The sequence below is a fragment of the Salmo salar genome, chromosome 27 (genome assembly GCF_965601325.2).
Source record: "Salmo salar chromosome 27, fSalSal1, whole genome shotgun sequence".
Taxonomy (NCBI): Eukaryota; Metazoa; Chordata; class Actinopteri; order Salmoniformes; family Salmonidae; genus Salmo; species Salmo salar.
Genome location: NC_138317.1, coordinates 21,035,249 through 21,050,271, shown reverse-complemented (window position 1 = coordinate 21,050,271; position 15,023 = coordinate 21,035,249).

Below are 15,023 nucleotides of genomic sequence, written 5' to 3'. Positions count from 1 at the left end.
CAGCCTTGTGTAGGTCTACAATCTTGTCCCTGACATCCTTGGAGAGCTCTTTGGTCTTGGTCATGGTGGAGAGTTTGGAATCTTATTGATTGATTGCTTCTGTGGACAGATGTCTTTTATACAGGTAACAAACTGAGATTAGGAGCACTCCCGTTAAGAGTGTGCTCCTAATCTCAGCTCGTTACCTGTATAAAAGACACCTGGGAGCCAGAAATCTTTCTGATTGAGAGGGGGTCAAATACTTATTTCCCTCAATAAAATGCAAATAAATTTATAACATTTTTGACACGCGTTTTTCAAATTTTTTGTTTTTGTTATTCTGTCTCTCACTGTTCAAATAAACCTACCATTAAAATTGTGGACTGATAATTTCTTTGTCAGTGGGCAAACTTACAAAATCAGCAGGGGATCAAATACCTTTTTCCCTCACTGTATGGGAGTTTATCAAATTGGATTTGTTTTGGAATTATTTGTGGGACTGTGTAATCTGAGGGAAAAATGTGTCTCTAATATGGTCATACATTTGGCAGGAGGTTAGGAAGTGCAGCTCAGTTTCCAACCTAATTTTGTGGGCAGTGTGCAGTGTGCACTCACAGCCTGTTATCTCTTGAGAGCCAGTTCTGCTTACTGCAGTCTCTCTCAATAGCAAGGCCATACTCACTGAGTCTGTACATAGTCAAAGCTTTCCTTCATTTTGGGTCAGTCACAGTGGTCAGGTATTCTGCCACTGTGTACTCTCTGTTTAGGGCCCAATAGCATTCCAGTTTTCTGTTTTTTGGTAAATTTTTTCCAACCTGTCAAGTAATTATTTGTTTTCTCATGATTTTGTTGGGTCTAATTGTGTTGATGTTGCTGTCCTAGGGTTCTGTGGGGTCTGTTTGTATTTGTGAACAGAGACCCAGGACCAGCTTGCTTAGGGGACTCTTCTCTAGGTTAATCTCTCTGTAGGTGATGGCTTTCTTATGGAAGGTTTGGGAATTGCTTCCTATTAGGTGGTTCTATAATTTAACGACTCTTTTCTGGATTTTGATAATTAGCGGGTATCAGCCTATTTCTGCTCTGCATGCATTATTTGATGTTTTACATTATATGCAGAGGATGTTTTTGCAGAATTCTGCGTGCAGAGTCTCAATTTGATGTTTGTCCCATTTTGTGAATTGTTGGTTGGTGAACGGACACCAGACCTCACAACCATAAAGGGCTATGGGTTCTATAACTAATTCAAGTGTTTTTTTGCCAGATCCTATTTGGGATGTCGAATTTTATGTTCCTTTTGATGGTGTAGAAGGCCCTTCTTGCCTTGTCCCTCAGATCATTTACAGCTTTGTGGAAGTAACTTGTGGTGCTGTTGTGTAGGCCGAGGTAGGTATAGTTTTTTGTGTGCTCTAGGGCAACGGTGTCTAGATATAATTTGTATTTGTGGTCCTGGCAATGGACCTTTTTTGGAACACCATTATTATCTCTCTCTCTCGGCTATAGAAACCGGTCTCAGGCTCTGTGGCTTTAAGCACTGGATACCTGCACACCAGCAATCACCGGCCTTACATTATCTGTTCGGCAGGGCATGCAGCAATAGAGCAATCCTTATAAATCTCTCCATTGTCTGACTGGAATAATCCCGTAGTATTAGTGTTAGTGCCCATATCTTGTAGAGCTACAGATGGTGTAGAAACCTGTAGCCGGAGCCCTGAATCATCATGGGAGTACTTTAATTCTGCATGACCATGTTGGTTTAAACAGACAGGTTTCTGAGCCTCCATTTGACCTCCTAAAGTGTCCTGTTGCCCCTCTGTGTTAAATGGTCTACTGGTGTCCTGGAGTTTGGACCAGCTGTGACGCTCCCCCACAGCTCCCCCGCAGCTCCCCCGCAGCTCTTCACCCCTCAGCGATTGGCACTCCCCAATAGAAGTGTTCCATGGTGGGGGGCACCGTGCCCCGAGGAGGAGGATGCGGCTGCAGTACAGTTTCACATGAGTGGCATTGAAACAACACAGTAGCCTAGGCTGGTTAAACCAGACTGAATGTTTTGCTCAGGACCAAAGCTTCAGCTATTGGGCTCAGGACTGGGCGGTAGGCTATTCTGCTCACTGGTCTCTGACGCATGGAGCCTTACTCAGCCAAACCTGATCAGTTTATTAATCTGCTATAAGCATTACACAGGCGTACAGTTTGTTGGAGAGCTGCCCAGTGCCCTTGGATTCAAACAACTCAATAAAATGTTAACGATACCTAAGATGCATGGACACCTGCCTCCCACAGACCAGTGTCCATGTATCTCATTTAGCTCCAACACTTCAGTCAGAGCCAGAGACTTATACTGGTCGGTTGTTTTGTCACTGTCTATGGGCCTGTGGTGGCCAGATATGGGCACTCTCTAGGCCCAGATAAATAAAGTATTTGTATTTCTTTCGAATTCTTTAGCTGCGCTTGATTCAGCTTGCCTGGGCGGCACAATGGAACTAATGGAGCTATCCGTAGCCCATCTGACAGACGGGTTCAATACAGTGGTCGGTTCTGTTGTGGTGGTCCTCCCTTCCCAGTGCTACAGGGGCAGGCAGCATCTGAGGGCTGAGTCTCTGAGAAGAGAGAAGTGCAGCTGAACCATCAGGCGTAGTAATGAGAATGAGATTACTTTTAGTTGGTCCTCATTAGACAGCCAGTGTTCTGAAGGGCCCTCCAGGGGCCAATGCCAACACGCACGCACACACACACACACACTAGAGAACTACTGTTCTAAGGGGCCTCCAGAGCCTCATTGCCAGCAGCCTGCTCCAAGACTCTTAGACCTCCTAGACCCAGGCCATCCTGTTCTTGCGGGTCCCCCAGTGTAGCGGTTTGCCCTGTTCAGAAACCCCCACACCCTGCCTGGGGCGCTGTGCCTCCCCTTCATCTGATTAGGGACCTGGGCTGGCCTGCTGAGGCAGCAGGGTTAGAGAAGTTACTCTCTTTTAGTTGCGGGGAAGAGAGAAACTTTTTTTGCTGCCGTTTTCTCTCTCTCTTCTGTCCTTTTACATTGTATAATTCACAACATCTTTTGGGAGTGGAGCTCAGTATCAGAGTTAGTTCTAGTGGTAGTGGTGCCCACTCTGAACTTCACATGGCCCCTTGTGGAGAGCTCCTTCAGAACATTTAGATTTTTTCCCCCCTGAGACGACCAGCCCCGAAGGCCCCTAGAATAACATGAGGCCAAACTCCTTCACTCTCACTCTGTTAGTCAGAAGGTAAACAAACCCCAAGGCCTACACACAGTAATGTTCTCCTCAGTGAGCTGGCAATCAAAACCTCCCCTTATCGACCTCCGCTTTGCTACCATATAACTGAAATGCACGGCCTATTTCCCTGTCCATATCTGTAATATTTTTTCCATTAGACTGAATTGCTTTTTGATGAGGAGATGCAATTATATCATATGGAGAAGTCTTCCCATGTGAAATATCTGATGAAAGGTAGATGAGATGAGAGGAAGGAAGCAATCATAATGAATAAATCGTTTCATGCAATAATTTAAAAAGATTAAGGTTATTTGGAGAACCTCTTCACATGCAGTAATATGGCATGAATATACTGGTAAGTCCATAAGTTCCTTAAGTCTGCCAATTCCTGTTAGATATGAGTATAGTACAATTAATATAATTCATATTCTCTTTTTGTTCAGAGGAATATGGGAAATGATATCCCACTGGGGACAGATCAATGTCTGGTTTTGATTTACATTTGGTTGAGTTGTCAACAAATGTGAATTCAACGTGAAATCAACAAAAACATTTACCATGTCATTGGATTTAAGTAAAAAGTTTGGTGAATAAAATACGAAATTCCCTTACGTTGATGACTTTCTGAAAATCCAATCAGTTTCCAATGTTGATTCAACGCCATCACATTTATTAGTTGAAATGACATGGAAACAATGTTGATTAAACCAGTTTTTGCACTTTGGGATGTTTCAGAGGAATGATATGGTTTATTTCTTCTGTTTATACAATGAACAAAAATATAAACGCGTCATGCAACAATTTCAAAGATTTTCCTGAGTTACAGTTCATATAGGGAAATCAGTCAATTGAAATAAATTAATTTGGCACTAATTTACGGATTTCACATGACTGGGAATAGAGATATGCCTCTGTTGTTACAGGTTTTTTTTAAAGGTAGGGGTGTGGATCAGAAAACCTGTCACGTCCTGACCAGTAAAGGGGTAATTTGTCATTGTAGTATGGTCAGGGCGTGGCAGGGGGTGTTGTTTTTGTGTGTTTTGGGATTGGTTTGTTTAGATGGGATTGGTTCTAGTTTTCATTTTCTATGTTCGTTTTCATTGTGTATGGAGTATGGTTTCCAATCAGAGGCAGGTGTCTTTCGTTGTCTCTGATTGGAAACCATACTTAGGCAGCTCTTTTTTCCTTTGGGTTTGTGGGTGGTTGTTTTCTGTATAGCCTGTGTGCCTTACGGAACTGTTTTGTCGTTTGTTTATTTTGTTTGAGTGTTCTCTCTAAATAAAGAAAGAAGATGAGCACTATACCCACTGTGCCTTGGTCTGTCCCTTACGACGCCTATGACAAAACCAGTCAGTATCTGGTGTGACCAACATTGGCCTCATGTAGCATGTCACATCTCCTTCACAAAGAGTTGATCAGGCTGTTAATTGTGGCCTGTGGAATGTTGTCCCACTCCTCTTCAATGGCTGTGCGAAGTTGCTGGATATTGGCAGGAACTGGAACAGGCTGTCATACACGTCGATCTAGAGCACCTCAAACATGCTCAAATGGTGACATGTCTGGTGACTATTCAGGCCGTTGAAGAACTGCAACATTTTCAGCTTCCAGGAATTGTGTACAGAACCTTATGACATAGGGCTGTGCACATAGCCCATCTGTAAATAGCCCACCCAATCTACCTACCTCATCCTCATATTGTTTTTATTTACTTTTCTGCTCTTTTGCACACCAGTATTTCTACTTCTACATCACCATCTGCTCATCTATCACTCCAGTGTTAATTTGCTAAATTGTAATTACTTCGCTACTACGGCCTATTTATTGCCTTACCTCCTCACGCCATTTGCACACACTGTATATAGACTTTCTTTTTTTTCTATTGTGTTATTGACTGTACACTTGTTTATTCCATTTGTAACTCTGTGTTGTTGTTTGTGTCGCACTGCTTTGCTTTATCTTGGCCAGGTCGCAGTTGTAAATGAGAACTTGTTCTCAACTAGCTTACCTGGTTAAATAAAAGTGAAATAAAAATACAAATAAAAATGATCATGCTGAAACATGAGGTGATGGCGGCAGATGAATGGCACGATAATGGGCCTCAGGATCTCGTCACAGTTTCTCTGTGCACTCAAATTGCCATCGATAAAATTAAATTGTGTTCTTTGTCCGGAGCTTATGCCTGCTCATACCATAACCCCACCACGGGGCACTCTGTTCACAAAATTGACATCAGCAAACCGCTTGCCGCTACGCCATACATGCTGTCTGCCATCTGCCCGGTACAGTTCAAACTGGGATTACTCTGTGAAGAGCACACTTCTCCAGTGTGCCAGTGGCCATCGAAGGTGAGCATTTGCCCACTGAAGTCGGTTACGATGCTGAACTGCAGTAAGGTCAAGACCCTCGTGAGGACGACGAGCAAGCAGATGAGCTTCCCTGAGATGGTTTCTGACAGTTTGTGAAGAAATTCTTTGGTTGTGCAAACCCACAGTTTTATCAGCTATCTGGGTACCTGGTCTCAGACGATCCTGCATGTGAAGAAGCCGGATGTGGAGGTTTTGGGCTGAGGTGGTTACACGTGGTCTGTGGTTGTGAGGCCGGTTGGACGTACAAATTCTCTAAAACAACATTAGAGGGGGCTTATGATAAAGAAATTAACATTCAATAACCTGGCAACAGTGCTGGTGGACATTCCTGCAGTCATCATGCCAATTGCACTCTCACTCAAAACTTGAGACATCTGTGGCATTGTGTGACAAAACTGCACATTTTAGAGTGGCCTTTTATTGTCCCCAGCACAAGGATTACCTGTTTAATGACTATGCTGTTTAATCAGCTTTTTGATAAGCCACACTTTTAAGGTGGATAGGTTATCTTGGCAAAGGAGAAATGCTAACTGAAAAGGATGTAGACAGATTTGTTTACAAAATTTGAGAGAAATAAGGTTTTTGTGTGTATGGAACATTTCTGGGATCTATTATTTAAGCTCATGAAATATGGGACCAACACTTTATATGCTACATTTAAATATTTACTTAGTATAGTCACCTGGACTGTCACACCCTGATCTGGTTCACCTGTCTTTGTGATTGTCTCCACCCCCTTCCAGGTGTCGCTTGTCTTCCCCATTATCCCCTGTGTATTTATACCTGTGTTGTCTGTTTGTCTGTTGCCAGTTCGTTTTGTTTTGTCAAGCCTACCAACGGTTTTCCCTCTGTTCCTGTCTCTCGATTTGTTCCTGTTTTCTTGTTTTTCCTGTTTTGACCTTTTCTGCCTGCCCTGACCCTGAGCCTGCCTACCATCCGGTACCTTTGCCCCACCAATCTGGATTACTGACCCCTGCCTGCCCTGGACCTGCCTTTGCCTGCCCCTGTTGGATTAATAAACTGTTGTTAATTCGACATTGTCTGCATCTGGGTCTTACTTTGAAATGTAATACGGACATTTAACACGTCCTTACACATTTAGTTGGACATCAGGTGATGTTGTATGTGACTGCTACCTCTTATACTCTAAACCCATTATTGAGATTGTCCAGAGAGCCTTAAACTGCCATGGAATAGTGAACAGCATCTGTCCTTTCATTTTGGTAATTCTCCAGACTAGACCAGACTAGGTGGACAGAGGTGAATGCCATCACACTGACCATACAGGGGGATAGGATAGGGATAGCTAGGTTTAGCATTGCCGTCACATCTGTCAGTGTTGAATTACAAGGTAGAGTGTCTGTCCCAGGTAGTGTACGTATTTAGCACTTGAGAATAAAGAATGAGTGATTAGAAGTAAGATGCCAGACCTTTTACATAATGTATAGGGTACTAGGGGGTAACTAGCAATGTTTAAAAAAAATTGGATGAAGGTCATGCTTAAGCAAATCTGCTTTAAAAGGGAAAGAAATGGCTACAGTTTTCATTTTTTAGGTATTTCATGAAACGTTGTTTTTAGAAAAGGGATGTTTTTTAAATACCCCTTGGGGTACCTGTTACCCTGTAGAAGATTATGGCATAGGGTTTCACACACGTGTGTTAAAATTGCATTTAATCTGTTTTACTAACCCTTTTGTAAGTAATACTTACATTTGAATTTTTTCAAATGTAACCTTTATTTAGCTAGGCAAGTCAGTTCAGAACAAATTCTTATTTACAATGACAGCCTACCCCGGCCAAGCCCTAACCCGGACGACGCTGGGCCAATTGTGCACCACCCTATGGGACTCCCAATCCCAACCGGTTGTGATACAGCCTGGAATTTAACCAGGTCTGTAGTGATGCCACTCGGGAGCCCAACTGCTAAGTCCAGTTGTCTTATTTTTATTATTTTATTATTTTGTTTTTCTTATTTAATAATTTTCAAGTATTTAATTAAAATATGGGGGGAAATGGTGTTGCACATGGCACCATTAATATCCTCACTATGGGGAGATTTGATGTAAATTCCCTCTTTTTTTACCACCTGCACATACACTTTCTTTGTTGTTCCTTTTCCATACAATGCATTATGTACAATTGCATTAAATATAATTTGAATACCAGGGGGCTAGTTACCCCCTAGTACCCTATATTTTTTTGTCGATCAGATCCATGTTTGAAATGGTAGGCTACAGTAATAGCGTCATCTTGTGGCTTGGGTACTTGCTCTGCTGTGGCTCTATGAAATTTAGAGCAACAGCACAGACCATCCATCAAATACATTTATGATTTAAAAAAAATGTATAAATACTTTACATGATTGAGATTCAAGTTCTAGTTCTGCCCCTAAAGATGGAGATGGGGTGTACCTCAATAGACTAAAGGGGCTTCTTCTCCTTGGCTTCTCTTCAGATGCTGTCCGTCCTGTCGGGAGTGAAAGGGAAGGCGAGGAAGAGGTTTACACACAACACATTCCCCCCCAGGAGCAGTAGGGGACGCTGATGTTTCATCATGGAATATCTGGCTGAAATAAAGCATGGGAGTGCTAGTAGAGGATGGAAAAATCAGAGATTTCTTTATAGCTTGAAAAAACAGGTAAAACTTTCAAATACATCGTTTTACTCTTTAGCATTTCTTTGAAGAATGTAAGGAAATAATGTAAGGAATATTCAAATAAATCAAGGCAATGATTTTCACGCCCTTATTGTGTGGTTTGGTAAGTGAGGGTAGGTATACTAGTATATATTATATCTCAGAAGTCTTTCACAAAAGTAGTATCTCTTTTTCCCTTTGTTTACCATATTTTGTTAAGATCCTTTTCATGTCTGACTTCAATGTAGTATTTTCATTAGCTATCTTTTTTTAAATGGCTCCTTGTTTTTGTTTGTTTGTTAGTACTTTTATTTTAGGATGTGAAGAACTTTCTGACTTGTATTGAAAAGCGCTGTACAAATAAAGTTATAATTATTATTTTGCAATCCTCTCAAACAGACATATGGTAAATGATTGAATCTTCAGGAATCAGGAATGTTTTCTCTGCTCAGGGATCCAACTGAATTATTGACATGAACCTATTCCAAGTTCCAAGCCATTGTCATGCCACAGACCCTATATCATCATTCATATGCTTCTCTTTGTACCCTACTGGATAGGATGTGGTTAAATTCAAATATGCCCGACTAGACACTGAAGTGACATGCATTTGGATGGAAGAAGAATGCTTTGTCCCATGTGGCTCAGTTGGTAGAGCATGGTGCTTGCAAGGCCAGGGTTGTGGGTTTGATTCCCACAGGGGACCAGTATGAAAAATGTATCCACTCAGTATTTACTTTAAGTCGCTCTGCTAAATGACTAAAATGTAAAATGCTTTAGGGATGTTTTTTGCCTTGTAGCTTCTGGGCAGCAGGAAAGCTGGCTGACTGACTGCTTTTTCCTCAGCTGGCTAACACAACAGATCTTTGAGGCCATGTGAGTTGACAGTTGACATGGAGAGGCATGACAGGGATGGACCAAGGGTCAGCTGTAGGCCATGGTCTACCATTGTGTCTTGTCTAGAACCGGTTCTGACCATTCCTGACCTCCCCTGGCCCCTTATATCTGTCTCTTTTAGCAGCAAAAGTTTGGAAATGAGTTAAATAAGCCTAGTCCTGGACTAAAATGCAATTCTGTTTAACGGTTTTTAATCATGCAGCTTCATAGTAGCTGCTCTAGCTCATTGAGAAATGATGACGCACTGGTTTGGTGAGTGGTGCCCATACAGTATATCTCACACACCACTGTGACACTCTCTTCCTCCTGCCTGGCTGGTCCTTCAAGTCTGTCAGTCTGTCTGGGAGGAACAGAGTGAGGGACTCTTAGGATCGGACACAATGGTCATGCTGTGTGCTCTCTCTCTATCTCTCTGTCTCGCCTCGCTGTCACTCTTCTCGGCTCTCCTCTCGGTCTCTCCTCTTGGTCTGTCTCTCTCAATTCAATTAAATTCAGTAGACTTTATTGACATGGCAAGTTAAATTACTTACATTGTCAAAGTATACATATAACAAAAATGATTGGACCAACAGCAATAATAATAGTAGTAGTTAAAATGGGATTCCCATTAACAGCAACTACAACAACAAAATTCATGAGAATAGTTATACATTAAAGCAATAGTAGTAGACCAGTCTCAACCTGACTGAGAAGCCACATGACATGGTATGAAAGCCAAAACAAAACCAAATGGGAAATATTATTGACATTTCATTGCACTTTTCATTGGCCGGAGAAAACATATTTGGCTGCCAAAACTGCACATTTTGGCTTTTCACCATTAAATATTAGATTTTTTTTCTTCATCTTTTATCGTTTCCAATTCTTTGTAGTGAATGATAATCTTGGGAAATAAATATTCTCTTAGGTCTGAGTATTTGTCACAGTGTAATAGGAAATGCATCTCTGTCTCTACTTCTCCCCTGGAACAGAGTGAGCACAGCCTGTCCTCTCTGGGCAGCCAGGTTTGCCTGTGGTGACCGGTCTCTATAGCCAGACTGTGCTCACTGAGTCTGTACTTAGTCAGTGTTTTCCGCAATCTGTCACCATGTAATGTTTGTTTAGAGCCAAATAGCATTGAAGTTTACTTAGATTTGTTGTGGTGTCTTTCCAATAGGTGATATATTTTTAGTTTTGCTTTGTGATGATTGGTTGGGCCAGATTTTCTGAGCGTTGTCCTGAGGCTCTATGGGGTTGGTTTGGGTTAGTGAACTGAGCCGCAGAACCAGCTGGCTGAGGGGATTCTTCTCTTGTTTAATCTCTTGACATTGTAGGGCTGTGTGATGGGATGTTTTGAGGTCACTTGTTTTCAGATGGTTGTAATTTGATTGTAATTTTGTAATTTTGTTGTAATTTTTTCTATTTGAATAAGGAGGGGTTATTGGCCCAATTCTGCTCTACATGCGTTATTTTGAGTTTTTCTTTGCACTTGCAATACAGTCTTGGCAAAACTCTGCAAGCAGTATTTCGATTGGATGTTTTTGCCATTTGGTAAATTCATTATTAGAGAGCAGTCATGCGTCGCTGCCGTTTAGAGCAATTGGTTCTATAATTGATTGCAACATTTCCATTTTAATGTTCCTTCTAATGGCATAGAATGCTCTTCTTGCTTTGTCTCTCAGCTCGTTCACAGCCATGTGCAAGCTACCTGTGTTGCTGATATTTAGTCCCAGATAAGTGTAGTTTTTGGTGTGTTCTAATAGAACTGTGTCCAAATAGAATTTATATTTGTGATCCTGAATTCCAGACCTTTTTTGGAATATCATTACATTCGTTTTTTTAGATGAACCTGTGCAGATAATCTAGGTGCTGCTGTAACTCCTCCTTAGTGGGAGACAGCAGCACCAGGTCATCTGCGTACAGCAGACACTTGATTTCAGTGTTGTGTAGGGTGACACCAGGTGCTGCCAATTTTTCTAATGTTTTTGCCAATTCATTAATGTAGATGTTAAATAGTGTTGGACTTATTGGGCAGCCCTGTTTCACTCCATGTCCCTGAGAGAAGAAGTCTGTTTGCTTGTTGACAATTTTTAGTGTACATTGATTTAATAACATATGTTTTCTCTCCAATACCACTTTCTATTAGTTTATAAAAAAGACCTTTGTGCCAAATTGAATCAAATGCTTTCTTGAAGTCTACAAAACAAGAGTAGATTTTGCCTTTGTTTTGGTTTACTTGTTGGTCAATTAGTGTGTGGAGGGTGTAAATGTGGTCTGTTGTACGATATAAAATAAAATCCAATCTGGCTTCTGCTCAGGACGTTGTGTTCATCAATGAAATGATGTAGTTTGCTAATTTATGACACTACAGAGCATTTACCCCAAGTTGCTGTTAATGCAAATTCCTCTGTAATTACTTGAGTCAAATTTGTCTGAATTTCTATAGATCGGTGTGATCAATCCTTGGTTCCAAATATCAGAGAAAGTACCTGCAGTGGGGATAATATTGAAGAGTTTGTATAGCCAATTTGAATTTGTGGTCTGTATATTTGATCATTTCATTTAAAATACGATCAGCACCACAGGCCTTTTTGGGTTGGATAGTGCGTAGTTTTTCCAATAATTATTCTTCTGTAAGTGAGGTATCCCCTGGATTCTTTGTAATTTGACTTTTTTTCTTTGTCTTTGACTGCTGATTCAAGGATGTGTAATTTGTCTTGTATATATTTTTGTTCTGGGCTCTTTGTTATATTGCTGTAGAGGTTTTGCATATCCTCATTTTGGATAGCCAATTACTCATGATGAGGTTTGTTTAATTTATTAACCTCCCTGGGCAAGGTGGAATCGAATGGCGCGAAATACAATACCTCATAAATGCTATAACTTCAATTTCTCAAACATATTACTATTTTACACCATTTTAAAGACAAGACTCTCGTTAATCTAACCACACTGTCCAATTTCAAAAAGGCTTTACAGTGAAAGCAAAACATTAGATTATGTCAGGAGAGTACCCTGCCAAAAATAATCACACAGCCATTTTCAAAGCAAGCATATATGTCACAAAAACCAAAACCACAGCTAAATGCAGCACTAACCTTTGATGATCTTCATCAGATGACACTCCTAGGACATTATTATACAATACATGCATGTTTTGTTCAATCAAGTTCATATTTATTTCAAAAACCAGCTTTTTACATTAGCATGTGATGTTCAGAACTAGCATACCCACCGCAAACTTCCGGTGAATTTACTTAATTACTCATGATAAACGTTCACAAAATACATAACAATTATTTTAAGAATTATAGATACAGAACTCCTTTATGCAATCGTGGTGTCAGATTTTAAAATAGCTTTTCGGCGAAAGCACATTTTGCAATATTCTGAGTAGATAGCCCGGCCATCACCGCTAGCTAATTTGACACCCACCAAGTTTGGCCCTCACCAAAGTCAGATTTACTATAAGAAATATTGGATTACCTTTGCTGTTCTTCGTCAGAATGCACTCCCAGGACATCTACTTCAACAACAAATGTTGTTTTGGTTCGAAATAATCCATAGTTATATTAAAATAGCTCCCTTGTGTTCGTGCGTTGAGGTCCCTATCCGAAGGGTGACGCGCGGGTGCATTTCGTGACAAAGAAATGCAAAATATTCCATTACCGTACTTCGAAGCATGTCAAACGCTGTTTAAAATCAATTTTTATGCGATGTTTCTCGTAAAATAGCGATAATATTCCAACCGGGCGACGTTATATTCATTCATAGACTGAAAGAAAAACATGGAGTCCTCTCGTGGACGCGCACTGCAGTGTCAGTGTTCTCAGCCTGACCACTCACAAAAACTCCGGCTTTTTTTCGCCCAGAGACTGCAGAGACGTCATTCCACTTTCTGGCGCCTTCTGAGAGCCAATGGAAGCCTTAGAAAATGTCACGTTACAGCAGAGATGCTGTATTTTTGATAGAGATGCCCTAGAAGTAGAACAAATTGTCAGACAGGGCACTTCCTGTATGGAATCTTCTCAGGTTTTGGCCTGCCATATGAGTTCTGTTATACTCACAGACACCATTCAAACAGTTTTAGAAACTTTGGGGTGTTTTCTATCCAAATCTACTAATTATATGCATATTCTCATTTCTGTGCAAGAGTAGTAACCAGATTAAATCGGGTACGTTTTTTATCCGTCCGTGCAAATACTGCCCCCTAGCCCCAACAGGTTTTAACATTCTCCCAGAAGTGCTTTGATTCTATGGATTCCTCAATTCCATACAGTTGATTTCTAATGTGCTGTTCCTTTTTTGTTCTTAGGGTGTGTTTGTATTGCTTCAGTGTTTCACTATACTGAAGGTGTATATTTTTGTTGTCTTGTTCTCTGTGTTTTTGATTAGATATATTTCTCAATGACTTTCTTTGATTTTGCAATCATTATCAAACGATTTTTCATTATTTAATATTTTTGGTTTTCTCTTGTTTTTTTAGATGAGCCAAGGAGGCTAATTTACACTTTCATTGCTGTAGGAGAATGTTATCCCTCGTGTTGTCTTAAGGGTAAAAAATGACCGACACTATGTTTAACAGCAGAGAAAATCCCCAAAATGATATTTTTTCATCTTGAAATTTGATGACTTTTCCTAGAGTGACCCCAACATTAGAAAAAGTTAAACATTGCCTTTGTTCATATTTCCATGAAAGCTGTACACCACCAGGGTACAAAGATTGTCTTAGGGTTATTTTTGACACGGTAGTTATAAAACACAAAAACCACAAAGACACACACACACAATGAGAAATTGAGATTGTGTGCTACTGATTGAACTGATTGAACAAAACTAAAACTTTCTTGTGCATGTGCAGCATCTCCCCTTCATGACCACACACTTGACTCAAGTTCACAGACAAAATAAACATTTCAGACAAAATAAACAACGTTTCAGACAAAATAAACATGTCTTGAAAGCATTGTTTACTAATGGGGAATGCAGTCAGAGGCTATAAAGGTGCTGCAGATGACAGTCCCCACAGTTCTCTCTTTGCTGAAGCCATGAGTGCACGTTTCAGTGCCCAACAGGTCGTAGATGTGATTTTTTTCAGATGTCCAGGAGGAACAAGAGAACAATGATTTAGAAGAAGAGGAGGTATCTGAAGAAGAAGATGGGGAAGAATACAATCCAGAGCACGATGCATCATCTTCAGATAAATCCCCTAAACTGAAAGAGAAACATTTTTGTCAAACAGCTAAATAACATGGTCCTTGTCACCATATGATAACCAGGGCAGGATGGCAGCACAAAATGTCATAAGGATGACCCCAGGGCCCACAAGACATGCAGTTGCCCATGCCCAGTACATCGCCTCAACATTCTACATGTTCATCACACCAGCCATCAAAAAAATCATCCTGGAGATCACAAATTTGGAGGGTTTCCAATTTACGGAAACTAAGCTGCTTTATTTTAGGGGTTTAGTGAAGGCGGGTCATTTTTTACCCTTACATGGAACCCAAACCGGCTGCGCGTGTGCGCCATCGTGCATAAATGTATTTTGTCCCCCTACACCAAACATGATCATGACACGCAGGTTAAAATGTCAAAACAAACTCTGAACCAATGACATTAATTTGGGAACAGGTCGAAAAGCATTAAACATTTATGGCAATTTAGCTAGTTAGCTTGCACTTGCTAGCTAATTTGTCCTATTTAGCTAGCTTGCTGTTGCTAGCTAATTTGTCCTGGATTAAAAACATTGAGTTCTTATTTTACCTGAAATGCACAAGCTCCTCTACTCTGCCAATTAATCCATACATAAAATGGTCAACCAAATCGTTTCTAGTCATCTCTCCTCCTTCCAGGCTTTTTCGTCTCTTGACTTTATATTGCGATTTGCAACTTTCATAAATTAGGTGCATTACCGACACTGACCTCGTTCGTC